General features: G+C 36.6%; 1 long non-coding RNA gene across 1 annotated transcript in view; it reads left to right on the top strand.

Moving 5' to 3' along the window:
- Window positions 1-23,819, top strand: part of LOC121091085 — a 563,037-nt gene that overhangs the window by 53,568 nt on the left and 485,650 nt on the right. The window contains exon 2 of the long non-coding RNA XR_005828824.1: window positions 6,391-6,507. This is a non-coding gene — a long non-coding RNA (uncharacterized LOC121091085). The remainder of the gene's footprint in view (window positions 1-6,390; window positions 6,508-23,819) is intronic.

Raw genomic sequence — 23,819 nt, forward strand, 5'->3', positions numbered from 1 at the left:
AGTACTCCAGATGTGGTGTTACAAGTGTCAATAAAAGGGGAAGGATCACTTTTCTGGACGTGCTGCCTATACTCTGTCATACATACTAGGGTGCAGTTGGCCTGCACTGTACAGGCACAACCACTGGTTTAGGTTAAACTTGTCCACCAGCACCCCTAGGGCCTTCTTTGCATCTCTGCTTGCCAGAGAGGTGCCCCCCAGCCTGCTGCCCCTTGCTGCATAGGGTGTTTCTATTCCAGATGCAAGGCCTTGGCTCTTGCTCTTGTCGCACTCCATGAGCTGCTTCTGGTCAGCCCATTTACCTGGCCTGTTCAGGTTCCTCTAACCTGCAGCCCTGCCATCCAGTATATTGACTCCCTCCTTCATTTCATGTCATCTGCAGGCTTGCTGAGAGTGCTCTCTGTCATCCAGGTTGTTGAGGAAGACATTAAACTCAACTGGCTGCCAGCTGGACTTTGCAGCACTGATCACAGCCCTCTAAGCCTTGGCGGTCCAGCCAATTTTCCATCCACCTTTTGATCCACTTGTCCAGCCTGTTTCTCACCAGTTTCATGGTAAGGAGACTGTGCCAGAGGCCTTGCTACAAGGAAGATGCACAATATCCACTGCCTTCCCCGCGTCCACAGCGGCCAGTCACCTCACCGCAGAGAGTGATGAGGTTGGTCAGGCTTGAGCTGCTCAGGCAAGAAACCACTTCTGAGATCTGGTCCACAACTTTTCCAGGGACAGGGTTAAAGCTGACCAGCCTGTAGTTCCCTGGATCCTGCTTCTTGCTTGTCTCGAAGAGGAGTGTGACAGCAACACCCTTCCAAGTCATCACAAACATTTCAAAAAGGACAGGCAGCAGCCTCTCGGGTACCTCTGAACACCTCTGGGGATGTCTCCCACCTGGGCCCGTGGACTGGATTTGTGCAAGTGGATTAAGTGATCCATTCCCCCTTCCTCTCCTGTGGGTGCTGCTTCATGCCCACAGACTCTCTTAGGAGGCTCGGGGGCCTAGGAGGCTTGAGGAGAAGCCTTTACAGTGAAAACCAAAGGGAAAAAATGCATGGAGTACCTCAGCTTATTGCCAGTTGCTTGTCGCTGGGCTGCCTGCCCCACAGAGCAGCGGTGACAGCCTCCCCAGAGCCACCTCCCTTGTCTGGCAGCAGCACTGGCAGCCTCCCCTCAGTAGCCTCCCCAGCGAGGACCCCAGCCCCACGGCTTCTCGCTTCTCGTGGGGCCAGGGGCCCGCCAAAACAGCGGGGAGGGCGGGCAGCCGCAGGCGGGCAGCGCGGCCTCCCAGCACCTGCCTGCTGGCAGAGGTGGCCCTACAAGTCCTGTGGAAAGTCTTGCCCTGGTTCCCCTCCAAGCAGAGGTTGGTGTCGCACACTGGGTGCCGCTGAGACCCGGAGCATCGACTGCTGTTAGTGCGCTTCATTTTATTTTCTTGCTGAGGTATAGAGTGCTCTGAAGAAGTAGGGGTGTTTTCAGAAGCATTTTATAGGCCCTGGAGCTGTTCTTTTTGTCCTTTAAAGGCTTTTTCTCTTCAGCCTTAAGCTGCATAGTTGTAAGAGAGGCAGCCGGTGGTTAGGCATAAATTGTGCATAAGGAGTGAGAAGTTCATGAGGGCGCATGCGGAGGCAGCTGCCACCGTCGGGAGGAAGAGGAGCCAGGCCGAGGGAGGCCGCAGAGCAAGATTAAGCTGATGTGAGAGGCGAGCCTTCAGCTTTCTCACTGAAAGGCTTTTAGGAAATGCTTCTAGGCAGGTTACCATTTTGTCGTGGGAAGAGAAATAACAGAGTTTAAGAAGCCCAGCTTTGGAAAGGGAAAAGGGTGGGGCTTTATTTTGTTTTCAGGTTGGTTGTTTGTTGATTTTTGCATTGTTTTTTTTATATATATATATAATTTTATTTATTTATTTTATTTATCTATAATCTTTGTGAAGAATGTAGGGTAGAAGCCCAGGCACATGCTGCTTGAAGATAAGAAAAATAAGTGAAAAAGGAGACCAGAATGAACAGATGAATTTCTGGCACTGTTTTGATTGGTATTCCTCATCTGGGATGCTATTATTACAGAAGCAGTAGAATTACGGGGCTGAACGGTTTTTCTTTGAGTCATTTTATATGTTAAGGTTGGGATATTGAAGAATGGATAGGCCAAAGAAAATCTTATGAAAAAATTTAATCTAGTACTTAAAATGAGGTGCAGATGTTAACATAGTCTTCTTGCCAGGGATAGCTGATATTTGTCATTGTTTTTCTATGCCAAGGAGATGACTATTCCAAAGCCTTGTTTAAGCAGGGTGCTGTGTGTGGGTTGGGGAGAAGATGGACTTCGGTGCATTTGTGTTAGGCTTACCTTCTTGTGTGAAACTTGCCTTATGCAACGTGCTACACTTTTGCTCATAATCCTGCACTAGGTTTATATGGCACATATTAAGCTTTGTGGAAAGTTGTAGTCCCTAATTTCCATCCTGATATTAAAGAAAGCAAATTAAGCTGATAGACCAGAGAGGACCAAGTGTTGAGAAGGAAAAAGAAGGGTGAAACTGAGCCAGAGTACCAGAGAAGCTGAAAAAATACAGGTGAGAAAGGCATATAAAATCATTCATTTCTATGAACATGCAGTTCAATAATTTACTGAGAGGTAGCCAGATCAATGTCCACATCCTTCACCAGTTTCTGTGACAGCATAAAGGAACACTAAACAATGTGACACTCACTATTAAGCTCAATTTGTTAAGAAGATCAAGTGAGGGATAGGCTGTCAGGGAGGTTTTTGTGCACACATGTACAAATGTGGTTAACTGAGACCTGCTTCTGTTATCTCCTCTGGGAGCTGGCACAGGTGAACCTGGGGAAATGAGACACTTGCTGTGAGTGGTCTTGGTTTCATCTGGTTTTGTCTTTGTGTGAGATAAGTAGCGTACAGGAAAAAGTAAAAAATTCAGGGGGCAGTATTGGAATCTAGAATGAGCAACACCTTAGAATGCAATGATTTAGCTACTAAAAACAAATTAATTACACAGAAAGTTATGCCTTCTCTTAGAAAAAAAAATCAGTACAAATTATCTAACTTCAAGGCTATCTATCTCAACTAGAAGCAAAGAACTGTCTTTGCTGAGGTCTTGATTTTGTGCAGAGACCATTGTCTATATGTCTGGTGGTTTGACCCTGGCTGAATGCCAGGTGCCCACCAAAACCGCTCTATCACCCCATCCTCAACTGAACAGGGGAGAGAAAATATAACAAAAGGCTCATGGTTCAAGATAAGGACAGGGAGATCACTCAGCAATTACTGTCATGGGCAGAACAGACTTGACTTTGGAAAAATTAGTTTAATTTATTAGCATTCAAATCAGAAAAACAACTTTCCCCCTCCTCTCCCCTCTCTTATTACTGGGTTTAGCTTAATTCCTGCTTTCTCTATGTCCTCCCCCCGAGCAACCCAGGGGAATGGGGAACGGGCATTATGCTCAGTTGACCACATGTAATTTCTGGTGCTCCTTCCTCCTCCCCCTCTTACCCTGCTCCAGCGTGGGGTCCCTCCCACGGGAAACAGTTCTCTGTGAACTTCTCAAATGTGAGTCCTTCCCATGGGCTGCAGTTCCTCACAAACTGGCCCAGCTTGTGTCCCTTCCACAGGGTGCAATCCTTCAGGCACAGGCTGCTCCAGCCTGGGTCCCCCACGGGGTCACAAGCCCTGCCAGCAAACCTGCTCCAGCACAGGCTTCCCACAGGGTCACAGCCTCCTTCAGGTGCATCCACATGCTCTGGCATGGGGTCCTCTCCAGGCTGCAGGTGGATATCTGCTCCAGCGTTACATCTCCCTAGGCTGCAGGGGCACAGCCTGCCTTACAAAGGTCTTCACAGGCTGCAGGGGAATCTGCAGGGAAACCTCCTCTCCCTCCTTCTTCACTGACGTTTGTGTCTGCAGAGTCCCCCTGGCTACCAAAACCCACTACAAGACCATATGGAAACCCACTACAGTGTGATTTATAAAACTGGAAGATATGCATACATAGATAAACCCAAATATTTATGTGATGCATAGTAGCAATATATTTCAGAACTTAGGAACGATGAAATTTCAAAAGCTTAGAAAGTGACTGACAGTAAGACCTGAAGAAATATCCAAAGAATTGTAGATAGTTCTCCTGACTGAATTTCCGTGAGGGGTCTTAAATTATCAAACAGTCCTTTCTAAGCATCTGTAAGAGATGGTTAGAATGAACAGCTAGCATAGATTCGTAAAGAACAATTCAGACCTACCCTATCTCTTGAAAAAATATTGCAGCAGGCCTTAAGGGGTAGAAGAGTTACAATATAACTTGAAGTTACTAAACTGCAGTTTTGATATCTCACATAGCATTCTCTTAAGCAAGCTAGGGAACTGTGGTGTAGATAAGACTGGTCTAAAGTTAGCATACAACATTTTGGGGGAAGAAAAAAAGTTTTTTATTTATTCACAGTCCTTCTTTTCCTTAGTAACTAGGGGTGCAGGAGGACTGTAATTCCATAAGAGTCTGTACTGGGTCTAAGGTTATTCCATAACTTTGTTGGTAGTTTCAGTCTTAGGTTAGATGGTACTCTTGCTGCAGTCATATTAGAAGGCAGAACTCAAGTTCAAATAATCACAATAAATTCCAGAAACAATAGAAAATAATAGACATACAGTTTGGTAAGAACAAGTACAGACACTAAGCAGGAGTAATTAACTGTACAAATGCAAGATGAGGAATCCCCTCTAATGCTTCAGGAAGTAATATAGGGACAGTATATTCACCGTGCCATACTGTTATATGTGTAGTTGGTTCCGAATTTTTTGCTTTCTTACTGAAGTGTTTGCCCTCTCTTCGTATGGGTGATAGCAGAGCTCAAGGAATGTTGAAATGCCCGGTAGATATCCTTTGGCAGATCTGAAAACATGTAATACCTCTATCACCCTTTATGAATTTGAGGCATGGCATACTACTTTCTACCTACCCGTTTACAGGGTTGATAGTCCGTGGCAAAGTAACAAAGGGTAGAATATCTGAAACTTCTAAACCACGATCAAGTAGACCTCTTTCTCCACAGATCTTTTGGAGTGTAATGTGTAAGCATCCAATAAAAAACCCCAAACTTGTAGGATCAAGTTATCTTAAATTTTCAAAAAGGACAAACAATACAATGTATCTAATTATTGATAGTTCATGAAATGATTAAAGAAGACTTAGAATTGGGTTTAACTAACCTAGGAAATGAGAAGAATGAGGATAGGTGTAGAGGAATGAAGCTGGGTTAATTACCATTGATAATATACAACTGTGGGCTGGCTTCAGAGGCAGCGGGTTGGCCGATGTAGATAAGGTGCAGCTGTGGCTGGTTCTGTTAAGATGTTGGGCAGCCAATGAAAAGACAGCAGCTGAGGAAGAGAGGGGAGGAAGAAGCAGAGAAAGAGTGTACCCTGGATGAGGAGAGACTAGGAGAAGGCAGCAGAGGGACTGGCATGAAGAGTATGCTGGTATGTGATGGTAAAAGACCTTGTTGCAGCTTGATAGTTTGGAGAGTGCTGTGACAGATATGTATATATAAAACTGAAAAAGGACATCAGCATAAACTGCTGTCTCTGGTTTAGATATGACAAGAAGTAGCAGGGTTTAATTTGCAGCAAAGCCTAGATGCAAAAGTTAAGAAAAAAGGTATTTGAAAAGTGAAAATGGTTAACTCCTGGGGTAGTTTTTTTTTATCTGGAGAACAGTCCAGCTTTGACTTAAGAGAAATTAAACTGGCACTTGTCAGTACTGTTTTAACTGTGAAGCAAGATACAGTTGAACCCTTCTTCCTATAAGTAACCTTATAAAGATCCTCTTTATGCCTTATTCCTATCACTTCTAAAGTCACTTTCTGCAGAATTCTGCAGAGTATGCAAAATAGGAACCAGGAGAAGAAATAGAAGTGGCTGCTTCTATTTCTACTGAAAGAACAAATAAAGATTATTAATTAATTATACTGTTAAAGTAAACATATCTCTTTATTTCATGTATTCTGTATGGTACAGTTGTTTTACATGCTGAATGGAAACCTGGTTGTGCTGTTTTGGAAGGCTGGACTGGTTCCCTCAGTGGTTGTTATGTTTCTTCTCTCAGGCCACCAGATGGCTGTTTAGGTGTAATGGTAACAGCTGTTTGATTCTACTTGCCAGCCTTGAAACTGAAGAACTCTGGAATCACTTGGGTACTACAGGATTAAACAAAGACAAAATTTAAGTGTTTGTCTTCTATAATGTGGTAATTGCATGATGATGACTACAGATTTTACAGTAAATTATCTCTCAACATATTCTTACTACTTATTTCTAATAATTTGATTTATGTTATTTTCTATAGGTATTTGTACTTACTCTGTACTGGTCATTTCCTAGGTGTATCTACAGAAAGGCAGAAAATTAATCGGAGGAACAGAACACTCTCTGGATTTTCTTCCGATGTGCAGACTACACTGATTGAAGTATTGAATCCATTTCCAGCACCACCTTCCTGTAAGTAGGCTCAATCAGTGTGAAACACATGGTATAAAATTTTGTTGGGTTCCAGGGTGATTCAGTACTCTACAAGGAAATTTGCTAATTTAGTATTCTGTCAGAGAATCACTGACATATATTTATGTCCACACATAAGAAAGAACAGTGGAGGCATATCTGTCAGAGGATGCTTAAAGCCATCACATTGTCTTTTCTGAAATTCAGGTTGAAAAAGGAAAGTCAAGAGTCACAGACACTATTATCCAGTTTTCAGAAATGATAACTCTGTACCCTATGGGAAATGTAGCAATGAATTTATAAGGCAGGAAATGCAAGAAATAGAGTTGCAATATGAAGGGGCTATAAGTGTAGCTGTATTTGCTTTGTTCTTATCACCTTCTCTCTATGTTACTAACAACCAATCATAATATCTTCAAGCTTTTAGATTAGTATTATTTGGTAGCACAGCTTTACAACCTCAGCACTAACAGACATAGCATACACTTATTGTCCATGGTTACTACTGGTTATGTGCTTCACAGTTAATATTGAGGGACACAGAAAGATAATTCTGAGATAGTCAGAATGACAGTCAGTGAGTTTGTTATGATTAGTACATATTGCATATTTGTTCAATTGCATTTTATCACACTGCTACAACCTGAGATATAAACCTCCTTATTGTTATGGGAGTTAATGGCTATTTTGAGCTATTTTGAATTCACAAAGCATCCAGGTGTATAAATTTAGGTCTTCAGTTATTTGTAGCAAGTATTTGAGTCGGCATACTAGTTTTCTGGATTCAGAGTTATTAAATTTTACATACAAAATAACACCATGAAGGTTTTGTGATTAACTGGGGGGTGGGGGAAGAGAGAGACTGTTGTAATGGCTTATTTGATAGGTTGTCATTTTCTATGGCTGAGATGCATAGACTTGCAAATTCTTCTAGATGATAAAAACATACTGTATTGATTAGGGGATAGTATACCTATATTCTTTGTAAGTTTGACTCCTTGAAATAATTGCAATGCAGACATTGATGCTAACTGGAATATTCAGTGCAAAGGAACTAAAATATGGGTCCAAAGTTATGAAACGAGAATTTTTATTGTATTGAGCATGTAGCACTGTCAGGATCAAACAGCATAATTCCTGCAGTTTATTTTCTGTTGTATAATGATATCTGCATCTACTGAAAGGCTATTAAATATGCAGTAGTATTGTAAGTTGTTTTGTATGATTTTTTTGCTTGAAGTTGACTTTTTGCAGGGATCTAGGGATTGTAGCTTGCCATCTGTTGCTTAAATCTCTACATTTCCACTGCACTGAATGGATAGTCTTTTTAGCCTGGCTTCATGATTTAGCGATAGGAAGTGATGCTTACGATTTCAGGCAGTGTAAGGTTATATTAGTGCTCATTTGTTTGTAACTGCACTCATTACGTTTGAACCTTCTGTGTGTGGCATTTTAAAAGATGGAAAGGTCTCGATACTATGTTTTCTAAAACTTACATGGAAATGCATGGCTGAGCAGAGGAGAGGGAGTCATGTCCTGACTGTCTATACTGTGAGTTCAAACATTACCTTTGTTGTGGGTGAAACTTCAGACAGAGCTTAACGCTTACAGACTAAAAGCATTCAAATACAACTAAGTATCACATGTTTTCTTAGTGAAATTCCTTGCTTCCAACAGCTATGATAAGCAGTGTTTACCGAACTTTCAGCTTGGATACTCAAAACCTGATGCCCCCTGCAGAAGGCTGACATTATTTATAAACACATGGAGATGTAGCTGAAGGAACTGAGCTCCATATAATGCCAGAGTACAGTCAAGTGAATTAAATGGTTACCTCTTGTTCTCAGCTTTCTGTTTGGTGTTTTAGGTACGTTTGTAATACTTCAGCATGCTTTTAATGGCAGAGCTGTTTTCCGGTGGTAACCATTTGTGTATGCAATAATTGAAGTTCATACAAAAAAGCATAGTTCAATTTACCTGAACATGTAAATTGGCTCGTATGAGTTGCTTGTGCGTGACTGGTACAGCAGTATTCAACATGATAAGTTAGGAAGTATACAGTAATTGACACATAATATTGAAACAAATTGTCCAATACATTAATTTCTTGGACAAAACTGGATCGATTTTAATTTGTCAAATTCTGTACTGCACTCTCATTGAAGTGAAAGTATATTTATTAAAACAGCAGTGACTGTGAAGTCTGGTGTGTTAAAATTTGATAATTTCTTTTGTCAAAGAAACAAATCATGAGATTAACTCAGAAGTCATTAAATTTAAAGTGCAAGGTAGTGGGAACACAAAAATGCTTTACGATGAGTTTTTGTCAATCTGTATAATTTTTCAGTTAAGCAGTCATAAATCAAGGAATATTGTATTTTTTGAGGCTCATTAAAGAGACATTATACATTAGAATAGTGAAGCAGTCAGCATAATGAAATGATGAATGCCTATAACTATCTGTATGTAAATGATGTGAGACAGATTTGCTGGTGCTACAGAGGAGAATAACAATCTATTTGACAGTTCCCTGTAGGTGCTACTTCTGGATACAAGTGACAGATGTTGAATGTAAACCTCTTCAACAGCAAGCACTTATTAGCACTCAGTGGGGAAAAAATGGCAATATAGAATAAGACAAATAGCAGATAATGCCATTTAAATAACTTTGTTCTTACAAAGCTTTATTGCCAATGTGTTAAAATCTGGGAGGTCGGTTTTGTTGTTTGTTTTCATTGACTGAGATTAGGTAGGTAAGAGAACATTTTTGAATTTAGAAATTTGTAATTTGAAACATTTAAGAAAATTAACTCAGTATTATGGGAACTCTTGATGGAAAATATATGTATGTGCCCTTTCATCACCAAACTTTTTAATGAAAAGTTATTTGGTAAATATTTATCAAATCATTACTATCTGTGATAAATGTCAGTACTGTGTGTGTGCTGCCATTACTCGATTTACTAAATTACTTTTAACTGTTTCCTTTTTTTTTCCCCTCTCTTTTCCCATGACAGAATGGAAAACTGTCTCTCAGATTTGTAACTTTAATGGAAAAAGGGCAGAAGTAATTAATGAAACAAGGTTAACAATAGCAAATACTTTTTAGGATATCTTATGGTTTTATTTCTAGGCCGTTTGTCACAGTCCTAGCCTGAGATGCTACTCCTAGAAATATAAAATATGTGAAATTCACATTTGGTAATAATCCAACTCTTCAACTGAGATCAGCATTAAAGTAGTTTAGAAGACTATAAAAAAAAAAAAACACTTGATTTATTTCTTATCCTACTTTGTAATAGATTAGGGATTTATATTTCTTTAAAGTATGAATCTAGACACATGGATTGATTTTTCAAATTGTCAAAGCTTACTTTAAAGCTTTTTCTTTTTTTGAGATAGCCTGTCCTTAATATTTTATTTTCAATCTGCCAGCCAAACTACTGCTTGAAAGGGTAGAGATCACACCAGTGCTGAGTGATGCAGTATCTACATGTTTAGATTTCATATGGCCTTATGTCTTCTAGTATGATGAAATCTGTGACACTATTTGTGCTTTTTCTTTGTTATCTTTTGTCAACTGTTAAAGCTACCTTGTGTTGCTTGCACTAAATCTCTTCGGAACTTGGTGTTTCATTGCACCACTGCAGATTTGTAATCCCCTTTCATGGTGTTAAATTATCAGTCACATATGCATTGTGTCTGACTTACTGGACATGTTTATTGTTCCCCTGGCTACTGTGCTTGCTAATTTGTTTCTTTATTGCTTTGCCTTGAGTTAGGGAATACTCACCCTCTGTCCTGTGAATTCTTAAAAAGAATAGCTAAAGTTCATTCCTATGTATTTTTTGCTATTAGTTCTCACTGTTGCAATTCAAATCCAGGTGATTTTCCTCATGTAGCTCTTGATCTATGTTCATGTAGAACAGCTGAGGTTCAATAATGTAGAATGTGAGTATCATCTTAATGGGGAGAGTAAAGACAGATTTTATGAGGTGATATAAGCCATAATCTGTGATTGTAACATATTTCACACATAGAAGGACTTTTTTTGGAAGTAAAGAGAAGTTCAGAAGTCCAGGAAATGTATTTTGATCCTATTAACCTAGCCTCTTTAAATGATCACAGGGCTTAAAACTATTGCTGAATTTTATCTCCTCTTTGCAACACAAGAGTTATAAACGGGAGGTACTTGGTCACATTTAGATAGAAGAGCTTCCTGTGCATCTACTGGCTCAACATTTACTCTGTTTCCTTCTATTCCTCTTCTGCTCTCAGCTGCCCTATAATCTCTCTTATGTGAGATGCCACAAATTTTTTAAAAACTGTTTTGCCTATCTGGTTGAGCAGACCTCTGAAATATGTTGAAGAAAGTGAAAAGTTCTAACATCTATCTTTACATAACAAATCAACAGAATTGGGCCATGTGCTATACCTAAAAAAAACCCATAAATCAGCAGCAAGTGTTCTATAGAAACTTCCTAAAATTATTTTTAGTAATAGTATATTTTAAAATATTTGTAATTTAATAATTTAACATATATTGTATATTTATGTAATAAAATACATAAAATACAAATTTTCTATAATTTAAAGAGTAATAATAGCAAAAACTATAAAGATAAACAATAATAATAGTATGACCCAAAACAGAAGAACGAAAACGGCCTTTTTCTTTCAACAATTTAGAGCTTTCATGATGCCAAACACAGCAACTGGGTTCAGAGATCACTGCATCTGAAATAAAATTCTGTCTGTTCCTCTGAGATTGGTAGTACATGATCCTGTACGTTCCTATATGACACAGTACACATTGTGAGAAATTATTCTTTTGCTGGCATTTCTGGTGACAACATTTATTTGATGAGTCAATGCTTAAAAGTTACTAATCTGTTAAGTAATACATTTTATACCAAAATATAGACTGTATAGACTATGCGTAGTGTCTAAATATATGTAGGTATACACAGTATAACATGCCTATAAATATAGACTGCAGAAATACATATTTATTATATTTTGGTTTTTAGGAAAACAACTAAAGGTTAATAATTTACAGTATAATGTAATTGCTTGTAGTACTTTGAAAAAATTACTTTGAAATTATTCATTGAACTTCTTTGGCTAATCAGAAAGCATACTGAAACATAAATGTTTCATTACCTCATTACCTTTGCTTAGTGTAAATAATAAATATAATACAATGACATTCATGTAAACTGCTGAAGAATGATGCATATTTTTTTTCAAATGTAAGTCAAATGACAAAGGAAAAACCATAATAAAGAAAATTAAAATGAAAATACATGTATATGTTAGATTAAGACTTTTACTGCACTGCCATTGCATTTTAAAATTGATTTACTTAGTTATACTAGACTACTTGAGTAATTATTAACTAAGCTTAACGTTAGATCTCATCAGCATTATTTCTTTTTATATTGGTTAAATCAGACGTAATCTACGAATAGTTAGAATTATAATTTCAAATCTAATGTCTTTGTCAGTTATATTTATCTGAATGTATGACTTCATTAATTGCAAAAAAATGAAAATCTCTTGGATATTGTTTCTCTTGCTTAAAGAAATCCCTTTGCAGAATGTAATAAGGAAGTGCTACGATGCTCATCCAACTATTCAGCTATTTTTTTTTTTGAGCTGGATAATAAATTTAAATGATATTGAATGATAGCTGTACGAGCTGAGTTCTGCTGTGTAAATGTGCCAGAAGAGTACAAAATTAAAATATAAATCCATGATACAATAATGTTTCATTAATGCCTACTTCAAGTAATCAAATAGTTAAACTATTTTTTTGTAATCTGTAACTTTTTCTAGTGGCAATAATTTTCACAATAATACTTGGGTTTAACAGAACTGCTACAAACAAAGGGATTGTGGATTTGTCAAACATGAAAACAAAGAGGTTTTATGAGCCCATTCCAGAAGGCCTGGCCTTTCTTCAGGTTTTACAGAAAATGTGTAGAATTTTGCTTGGATAAGGGCATTCTGATTGAACTGAAACCTCAATCTTCACAAGTGGTGTCAAAATAAAGAATAACAGTGCTCAAATGGGGAAAAAGGGTGAGGGAAGGGGAAACCTGTCTTCAGGCAACCTGTTAAACAGTTGTATTGGATAAATTTTCTTTATTTAATTGGTTTTATTACATATCATTACAATCCAGAAATACAGAACTATGTATGGATCTGCTTATACATAGTGTCTGTGTTTGGGTTTTAGTTTTTAGTTTAATGTTTAGAGATCAAACTGAAAATAAAATAAAATAATACATATTCAGCAATAGATCCCAGTCATGCAGTGCTGTCCGGCTGCAGGGGGCCTACACATCAATCTAGACGAGAGTTCTCCTTGGACAGAAAGCTGAAAACTGTTCTTTGGTTCTCCCAACATACAAGCTTAATTTTAGGGTAAAAATGAAAGGAGACTCATAGGGATTGGTTTGTTCACTGATGATTTCAAGATTTGATACCCCAGCAGCAGGAGTCACTGTAAATTGCCATTCTCTCCCATTTGTCAGTCTGTGCTTTGTCTTTTTAATGTGGGACACACTTTTAGAACGTCATTGCGATAGATGAAAGTTAGAAGAAGACTATGGAAAATAAGGGTATGGAAAGGAGTGTTAGTTTTATCTTAAGGCTTTTTGAGATTTCAAGAGTACAATGTATATTTAGTAGTCCCAAAACAGTCTTTTGTTTTTCCATTTTGATATGTAGAAGAATTTTTGCCATAGTGGCTTTTTGTGGAGAGAAAATAGAAAGACAAAAAGATTTATGACTGTTACTGAAGATGCCGTGGGCTGAGCAATTGGATTGCAACATATTCTAGTTTCCTCTTTAGCCATTGTAAAAATTTTGACATTCAAAACTGAGGCTGAAGGTGAAGGACTGTGGGGAAGGCAAGAACTACAATTATAAGTAAATTCAAGAAAACAGTAGAAAAGAATAAACAATGGAGAAAGTATGACTTTGGACACCATCGAAGAGGATGAGATGAAAGGATGCTTGAAAGGGAGAAAGATAATGAGAGAGAACTTATTTTTTCCATCTTAATTTTAGAGGCTGCCATAACCTAAGGCAAACTGTTTGACATTGCAAAGCAGAAGCAATTATCTGTTTTACTGAAATGATTTTCACCTGAAAGGGATGGAAATTAGAAAATGAAAAGGTGAAAAAACTGGCATAAGAATACTGTACTAGAGAGTATATCTTTAAAGTCCAGTGAATCCAAATGAGATACATAATTTGGTAGCAACAGTAGCAAAACTGACATAAATACTATTTTTCTAAAAATATCTTCAAATATAATTAATGAGATAGATGTATCTATTTTATGTCCTTCTATATTTACCTGTCTATACATCCATTTTTATAGATTGGTGTGTACACATTAGTAACAGAGTTTCATTACCTTCATTAATCTTTCTCTGGGGAAAAAAAATCCAAAACTTTAACAAAGTTTTTTCTCTTCACAATTGCATTTTATCATTATATACAAGTGATAAGCCTGTCATAGTCCCCTTTGATGCCAAAACGGCACAGAGTAAGTGCTCAGAGACGAATTTTGTCTTTAAGCATCAAAGGTATTTATTTCGTGCAACGTTGGGGAGCTAGCTGGTTCGCACCAGACAAACTAGCTCCAAAGTTTTCAGTGAAAAGTTAGGTAATTTACACAGATTTCCTGAGATGTTATGTCATCTTTATGTACATATTCATTTGATTTTGACACCTAATCATTCTGTTCACAATAGGTGCGATCTAGGTGGAGCAAACCTTTCAACTTTCTTTGTTCAACGATTTCCTGACTGTGATCTCCTTGTCTCCTTCAGGTGCCCACCTTATCTTTTCTAATTATGCAGAGCACCTTCCTTTACTTTAACATTGTCAGTAGTACATTCCTTTAACATCATCAGTGGAACCTTTTCTTATTCAAAGACCTATTCTTGTTGTTCAGAGTACTTACCTTTAACATCATCAGTGGAACCTTTCCTAATTATTCAGAGTACGTTCCTTTCTCAATACAGAGCATCACACAGAGCATTGTCCCAAACTCATCCTGACCAATCTTTTTAAGACCTTGTTCTGTTTCACCTTGCAGCATGTTCCTGTAGTAGCATAAAATACCTCACTTTTCCTCCCTCTTATCTACTGCCTCAGGCAAAGCTAGGTTGAATAAATACATACTCTTTTAGATGTTTTGAAAATAATTTGAGAGGTAGACAAAGACAAAAATTAGCTTATATTAAAATGAAAAATATAACCTTTTTATTTTTAAGAGGAGTAGAATTAGCCTCTTTCTACTTATTGGAACATTAAAGAGTTTGCACAAATTATTTTAAGAAAAGTAGTTTTAGATTCACAAGATTCTGGAGTGAGTAGTTTACATAAACTCCCTGCTAGCTATTTTTTATTGTAGTAGATTTATTTCTATAGTAATCGGCTGAAGAAAACTTCTGTTTTGTGTTTGAGAGGATTTAATTCTTCATTTTCCTCTAGAGTAACCGTGTGGCTGCACTTTTTTTCTGGAGAGGGTAGTAAAATTTTTCCTAAATCCTGTATTTTGCTACTCTGTGGTTAAAGCTTAATTTTTTAATGGAGTATAATCAATAATTAGATATTAATGCTGCTAGTAGTTAGTGTCCATATGTTATATATATATCTAATGTTAGTATCTACCAATTTTTGAAAGTGAAGACAAAAGCTTGGGAACAAAAAACTGAAATAACTTTCCTAGGATTGCCATTAGTTTAAAATTAAAGGTTAATTTCTGACTCTTTCTGGATTGTGTCCTATTGAGGATAGAAGAACTGATAGGTTCTTTTTCCCTCTGCTGTGTAAAGCAATACAAAACAATGAAAAACACTATCAGCATCATAAGTAACTACAAAAAAAAAAACCAACCCACAACCCCCCCCCCCCCCCCCAATAATCTAATTTCCTGATCTCCACCTCATTCTTTTAAGTTCTTGAAAAATAATTTAACAGTGTGGTGATGGTCTTCCGAGGATAACAATAATCCTAGATAAAATTTCTCTCTGTCACTGCATTTCTCTATCTTTATCAGATCACTATTGTGTCATTTTTATTGCTAAGCGGATAATATATAAGTATTTGAACAGGCTGCTCAGACCTACTGACTAAAAACCAGAGCTGAATATTTCTAGTTATGGCAAAGGTTCCTTAGTCTCTTGTCCTGTTTCCTTACAGACAGGTTATGAGCATTATTACTATTTCAGTTTCACAAGTTCATTCGTAGAACTTCCTTTCCCAAACGTTCTGTTCCTTCTATGACGTGCGGAATTAGACTCTATAACTCGAAAGTTATAAAGTAGGTATGTTTATTGCGCTCGGATGCACGGGGGATCGCTCCTCCACAAGCTTGCATACCCGAAGTGAGGAACCATCTCACATTTATACAATGAAGCAAATGAATATTCAATTAACGCCTATACATATTCGTTACCTAAACCCCGCTTCGTATGTTAATTAGCTTATCAGTCCTTTGCCTGGAATGTGGTGGTCTTGCAGGTTTGTAGGTGATTCATGTTCTTGTGACCATCCGATCTTCTTCAGCAAGGAAACTTAGCACTCCCTCCCTCTAGATAGCATTGGAATATCTCTCATCCTTTTCTCATTCTTTTTTAAAATAGCCCCTTTTGTTAGAGGAAGAAGGGCAGGCGTCTCCCTGTCTCCCCTTTGTTAGAGGAAGAGGGGCAGGCGTCTCCCCGTCTCCCCTTTGTTAGAGGAAGAGGGGCAGGCGTCTCCTCAAAACTGTAGTTGTCTCCTCAGAGCTGTGTGCCTATGTGACCAGACACCGCACCCATGACTAGTCACCATACCCACATTCCTTGAGCAGACATGTACAATCACAATCGATGTCCATTGTCCCCATTTCACACTATTTCTCCATATCATCTAAATATATATTTGCTTATAGGAAAGCTAGTAGAAAATAGAGATTTCTGCCTTACGGCCAACAAAATCTTGGATTAAATGGTTGGTAAATGTATCTGTCAGAAATTGCTACTATCTACAGTCTGCTATATGAAGATTCTAAAGAAGAAGTCAGTATAATAAAAATGCATGACAGCTCTAATGATATCTATCACCTGGGTTTCAGTAAAGACTTTACACCATAAAAGATCTGCAAGAGAGAAAGGGAAAAGCAGTTAATATGACTAACATTTTCATAACTGATTTTAAGAGCAAACTTATTTCTTAACAGAGTTGGAAACAAGAGGTAAGATCATGATAAGGAATAATTTGAAGTTTATAAAGTAAACAAAACCACAAAAGCTGTTAGGACAATGGAATTTTGTGGATGTTAGAGTTGAGAAGGCTGTGTTTTATAACATGGTATAGGTTAAACACTAATACAAACATTAATTTCATGCTGTATATATGCATGTATGTGTGTCCATATAGATTTAAAATCACTTTGTGGTGAGGTTTGTTTTATGAGTAGGAAATAACACAATCATGCAAGAAAATACTGAGGTAGTGAGTTGTATTACTGTTACTGCAACAGACAAAACCAGGAATAATTCAACCCCACAAGCTTCCATAATTGATTTGATATCTTGAAGATAAAAATAAAATTTTTGAAAGTTCATTATTCAGAAACTCACATTAAAGAAAAAATTGGTTGGTTTTTGTTTTGATTTTCTGTTCTCCATATGTGCCTATCATTTTAATGAAAGACTTAGCTTAAGTTCCACAATCCTGTAGGGACACGGAAACTTATTTCTGATTTCACTTTGTATTATAACTGTTTTGTATAAACTACTTTGACATCTGACACTACCACTTCTCGAGCAGTTTTTCCAGTTGTTAGCAGCAAGATAGGAGCTCTCATCCTGTGTTAATGCTAAGCCATTTAATAAACAAAGTAGGTTCTCCTCTTGCATAGTCCTGTATGTTTCACTAGAAGGATAATTATTATTTTCATATTACTTTTTGGTGATGTAAGGATGAACACATGTGTAGCGACATTGAGGCATGACAGTATGTATATGCACACGTGTACATGTAGGTACTGTTTCATTTGTTTTTCATTTAGAATGTAAATAGGGCATGAACAAAAAATAACATTATATCTCCAGCTAATTATGCCAAAGTGGTGGAATCAGATTTTTTTCTTGTATTTATTTTGGGTTTTTTTGTATTTTACTGCATTTTTTAACACATCTAATTAAAATCTAACTCTGATTTCATTGGGACCTGTTCACTTGAAAGTGTAAATCACACTGATTCGTATGTACCTGTTTACATAACATCGTATGTATAATACTGTTTCTTAGAATTCAGTAAGACACTGTTATCTTGAACAATAATCAATTAACAGAGCTATACAACATGTATCACGTATTGGCTCATCATGAGAGATATTGCTACAGCTTCTCACTACACTTGGCTTAGTGCACCCATACAGTTTTTGTAAATTCTGTTAGTTTACAATGGTGTGTTTTAAGAGTCAGACCTAAGGCACTCTTACTGTTTTCCCTTGATCATTGCACTTGAAAAACTGGTCTTGGTGAAGTCCTTGTCAAAAGTAACTGTTTATAGACAGTTGTTTCTTAGTTCTTCAAAACAATTCCTTTTCTCCTCTTTCTCCTGCATTTCAAATTTGTGATGTTTTGAAGTATTTAAATTTCTCAAGCATTAAGTTATTAAAATGCCTGGAAATGTTACATATTTCAAGTTGTAACAGAAAACTTCAAATGACTGCAGAATCTGTGGACAGTTATCAAATTTATTTGAATATAAAAAACCCACTATAATTGGCACTGCAAAATTTTTCTGGTAGTGCTGTCCTACTGGGATATACTACATAGCTTTCTCTTCTGCCTGATGATTGTCTGGTCAGGATAATGGACCAAATTAATTACTAAGATTTCCTTCAGACCCATTTTCTATGGTTCATTTTCATGGTCTTTTCAGGCAAGAATATAACCATTCAGTTTTAGATTTTGCAACTCAGTGGTACTTTCTGACTATAAAAATGGTTGAATTTAATATAGATGGATAAAGCATTTGCATTTTATTAAAGAATAAATACTGCTGTAGTGCCATTTACTTTATAGTGTATACATTATTATCTATATTATATTAGTCAAACCAAAAATACCACATGCTTTAGGTCCTATTAGACCTCTTGGGAACAGGATAAGGGTTTTTGTCCAAACCAATGATTTGGAATTGTCAGTAAACTGAAGGGTAATAGCATTAGAATGCTAAGGAATAAGGAGGTGGTTAGATGGTACTGGCAGCCATTGCTTTGGTGGTTTATTATTTGTAATTAAACACCACTTGCTCAGAAATTTGGAATTTTCAATCATTTCTTTCCCTTCAAGATTTAGTTGTTTTTTATGATAACAAGTGTTATTGTCTATTAAATTGTCAGCATTAATTATTAATCTGGTGACCTATAGATGCAACTTGTCAAAGTAGGAGATTGGAAAGACTGTATATAATTAAGTTACACATAATGTATTTCTACTTTTTTAATGTATTTGAGAGATTTCACCCTTTTTTTTCTTCCTCATATTTTGTCAAAATAAGTCAAACACAATCTCATCCACACTCAGAACTGCCTGTACACAATGGTAGCAGAACAAATCTTAAAACCCACTCTCCATGGTTGTAACCCTTGCAAAATTTCAGGGGGAAACAGTGGTTATCAGCCATTTACAGTGATTCTTTCTTGATATATTTATACAAATTTTATTCATAAATATATTATATATATAACTGTTCCAAAATGTGCTCATATAATAGTCATATTTTCATGACATCATAAGGACTGGGATCCATCAAAAACCCCAACAGTATGTGTGGAATCAAGGCTTTAAAAATTAATCACCAGACAGGATATTTTAGTATACAAAAAATAGAGCATGGTAATAGTAGTAGTTGACCTACTGTTTTCTGTTTACGTGCAGATCATAAGAATAAAATCAAATTGCATTGACAAGATATACATTTTACTTTTTCATGAGCTGAAAGTTCAAGTTTGTTTTCATTTTTGAGCATTTCAAATATTTATCTATTTTCTTCCTCAAATTAAATGTTCTTTGAAAGATGAGTTTAAATTTAAAAGATCTACATGTCTTTAAGTTTTCCAAATATTTTATGACTAGAATTAAGATTTCAGATACTTTGGGAGAGAGGCACAAAAGGAATCAATTAGCAGTATTAAGACAATTTCATAAAATATTTTTTTTCTTTATCCTTCTGTAACGCTAACCTTGATATGTCCCAGTAGGGTACAATATGTTGTGCTTTCTAACCTGTCAGGATTAAACCATGCAGTCTACTTTTTGGAGAGAATTAGAAGTAGCTCAAGAACGGGGGATGGGGGGGGGGTGGAGTTTGGTATAGACCAAAGAGTTTGTCCTTTTCGAGTGCTTCCCTGGCAAGTACCTACATTGAAAATTTTGAATTTTCATATTTTTGCAAGTGACATGCATTAAAATATACGTGCTCTAGGATATTAATCACTGCAGTGGTGATGTAAGTTAGGGTAGAACAAGCATTAGTGGGAAGAGGGAGTAATTAAAATCAGTCTTCTGTGCTGCCATTTCATTACAAATAATCCACACATTTCTAATTTCAAAATTAGGATCTTCATCATTGTTTTGGACCTGTATGATAATGATGATACTGAAGTTGGCATTACCTACAACCTGTAGGAAAAGTTGTTAATCACAGTAGTATTTATAGACTTCCCTGCAACTGATATTTTACTTCCTATGGCATGGTATGTATGAGTCAAGTTCTGGGGCCTATCTGTGATGGCTCCCAATACAGCAAATAAGGATCAACAAAATAAAGTGTGTTACCCTCCCTGGGAAATTCAACAGACCTCTTTAAACCCTGTACAGCTTCTAAAGGGAGTTCCTCTTGTCTTATTGCTCAGGCTCCATTTTCTAGTTGAAACATATAACATCTCTGTGTGTGTATAAGATGAGGTAACTGTCTCTTTAGGGAGATTCTTCCAGCACGATGGAGTCTTATGATCTTCTCAAAGTGTGTCTGAGGAGGAAATGCAGGTTTAATGACAAGCAATTGCATCTTCAGGCTGTGCTTCATTATCTGTCACTTCTTCATCACTTCACATTAGATGATGACAGTTTGGGTGCAGTGCTATTATTGAAGGAGTTTCTTGGAGAGAATGTTTGATATTTGAATAATCAAAGAACTATACTGCAGCACCTTTTTTTCTGAGAGATTGTGTGATTTTCATGTGAGGTGACCCAGTCCTTGATACTATGTTAGATCAAAATACATAATTCTTTTGATCTTTAAGATGAAAAAAGGCAATATTGTTTTGAAGTTAGTATGTACTTATCCAATATCTTAAGTAAACATTGGTTATGATTATTTAGAAGCTGATAGCTCTAAGAAGAGAAATTAAATGTGAGATGTTTATAACTATTTTTATTTATACTATATGGGGTTAATTAAATGAGAGGTAAAAAAGCCTTAAACTCAAGAATTTTAATACCTTAAAACTGGTTGTATTATGCTGTATATGCCATTTTAATCATGGAAAGCACATTATCATTTCATATGATTTGTATGTGCATATGCAATTTGTATAATTTCATGTGTGTACCTGTTTTTCACAGGCAGGATTAGACATAAAGTTTTAGCCTAGACACTGCTCCTTAAAAAGCAGAACCGTAGTTGACCTGACTGTACCTAACTAATGAGGTTAGGTGGTGATCTTTCAGATACGTAGGCTGGCCCACGTATATCTTCACTTTACCTCTTTTGCTTGGTCAGAGGGGTCTAACTCATCTTGTCTCTAAAGAATTTATTTATGTTTCTTCTTTTTCTTTCAACTGTAAGTTTTAGTGTAAATACAGTTTTCTATGTGTATTTTAATAATGCAGCTTTATGTTTTCTACCACTAGGATTTGGTGATTTACAATAAAATATAACTAAATCTAAGTTAATGTTACCTAATGCTGCATCATCATGCTATTTAAAGTAGCACATATGACTATGGTAGAATTGGATGTTACTCCAGTTGGAATCTAATTGGAATAATAATTTTTGTAATTTGGAGGCTTGAGGAGTGAGGAGTAAAATTCCTGTTGTTGACCATCAGCCCTTACATGAGAGGTACAAGCGTCATATTAACTACAGAAAATGTCTGGTTCTTCTCAGTGCTTCTAGGGTTATTTTTGGATCCTGCTTACACAACATTCATATACCTTGATGTTAAATATCAATTTCATTTGTCTTCTTTCAGTAACTATGTGTACTTCAAATATGGAAAGATTTGAAAGAAAATAAAGCATACAAATAAAATACTTATATTTCTGTCTTGGAAAAGAACACCATTCTGATCACACTAACATACTTAGCTGTTAAAGGCAGGGAATCAGCTCCAAGAGAAATGGGAATTCAAAACTGTAGTAAGTTCTGGGCTGTGTAGCTAGTATGTATGTATTTGGTGTACTTCAGCCTATTGTCCTCTTTTTTTTTTTTTCCTTATATCTGATTTGTCATACTTAATCATGTCTGGTAGTTTTTAGTGAAAATATGTCACTGTAGAAAACAACATTTCTGTTGCAGGATTGACTCAAAATTTATTATCAAATAAAATACGTATTTTTTCTTGACCTAAACAGTCTTACAATGCATGCAGTAAATGTAATAGTAGACTGTTATCAGAATAATTATAAAAGTTTCTCTTGTCCTAGTAACTTTCCTTAGTGATTGAAAGATTATCTTCTGCTTGACATGGCCCACTTGCACACAACAGTTGTGTGAGTGAAGGAAGTATGTACAGCATGTGAAGCCTTTGATTTTAAACAAGTAAAAACTGCAAGTTGTTTTTCTTGTAATGTCATCTATACTACACCTTGTATATTGATATATAGATACATTGATCTATATAGTCAAATACAGTTAGATATATTTAATTTTTGGTTTGCATTTCCAATTATGTAATCTTTCCAACATTTTCTTTCATTAGTATTCCAGGAAGTCCCACATCTGTCTCTATGACTTACCTTCCCTTTATACTTAACCTTCTTTAATTGTATTGATGCACTTCCTAGTAAAAAAAAAAAGAAAAGAGGAGGATGGTTAGTGTCTTCTGTATGTTAATGCTTAGCTCTTTTTATTCTGATGAGTTTTCACATGTTTTTGGGCCCATATGCCATCAGAATTTCCTTGCATCTTCTGCAGGCTGAGAAAAGTTTACTGACAGCATTCAGATTCTGGTTATACACCTGCTGCGAGCAGTATTTGCTGTCAGCTTGTGGTGTTGGTTATAGTACGACCAAGAGTTACGAGGTTTGAATAGTAACGACCTGCACTGACTGTGTAGCTGTAGAGTTTTCTTGCTCATTTTCAGGAAACATGTACACTCCCCCTGATGTTTAGAGATAGAGTAGCATTTTATATTTCATGGTTCAGCATGTAGCAGTTAGTCTTTGACTGTTTAAGCAGCACCACACCTCTTGAGATTCAGACTGCAATTCAGTCCCGGTGTTGTCAGTCAGAGAATGTGTTTCAAATATATCCTTAGCCCAGGGAGCTATATTCAGAAGATATCTGGATGAAATTCAAGAAATACAAGCAGGCCAGAAAAAATACCCACCACTGCAGTGCTATTTTAAGAGTTTCTTTACCTGACCATGAATTGTACTGGCAGGAAAGTAAATTACACTGATTATTTCTGTGTGCCACAAACTGGACTTCTCACTGCATTCAAATTAAAGGTAGCTAAGATGTCTGTATACTACATATGGGATATACATATGTACGCATGCTATTTGGTCATCTGGAGTCATTATAAAATTGAAGAATTAACAAAATATTTTTGTTGTAGTGCCATGAACGTTGTTCAGAGATAATACTGTGCAAAATCTTAATAAATGCAGTTTGAAGCAGAAAATATTATGGATACACTAAATGTGTGTATTCTATGCTTCAGTAGGGTAACAATACTGCACGGTTAACACTGCAGAATATTAAACCAACTGGTACTTAGACAATCCAGAAATGCAAATGTTGTTGTTGTTATTGTTATGTATTTAATGGTTCCACAAAAAGATGAGTTTTCTAGTACTTTCAAATTTCTGAATAGTAATCGAGAAACATCCAGGAGACAGAAATTCCAGAAAAAGATACAAAACACAAAAGGAAATAGAAAGGTCCTGACACAGTTCACAGATTATAGGATGTATAAGTTACGTACCTGTACAGCTTTATAATCCCGTACTGTTACAAATACAGATTATATTTAAAAAGAAATTGCTTACATACAAAGCAAA

Source organism: Falco naumanni, chromosome 1 (genome assembly GCF_017639655.2).
Source record: "Falco naumanni isolate bFalNau1 chromosome 1, bFalNau1.pat, whole genome shotgun sequence".
NCBI classification, from domain to species: domain Eukaryota; kingdom Metazoa; phylum Chordata; class Aves; order Falconiformes; family Falconidae; genus Falco; species Falco naumanni.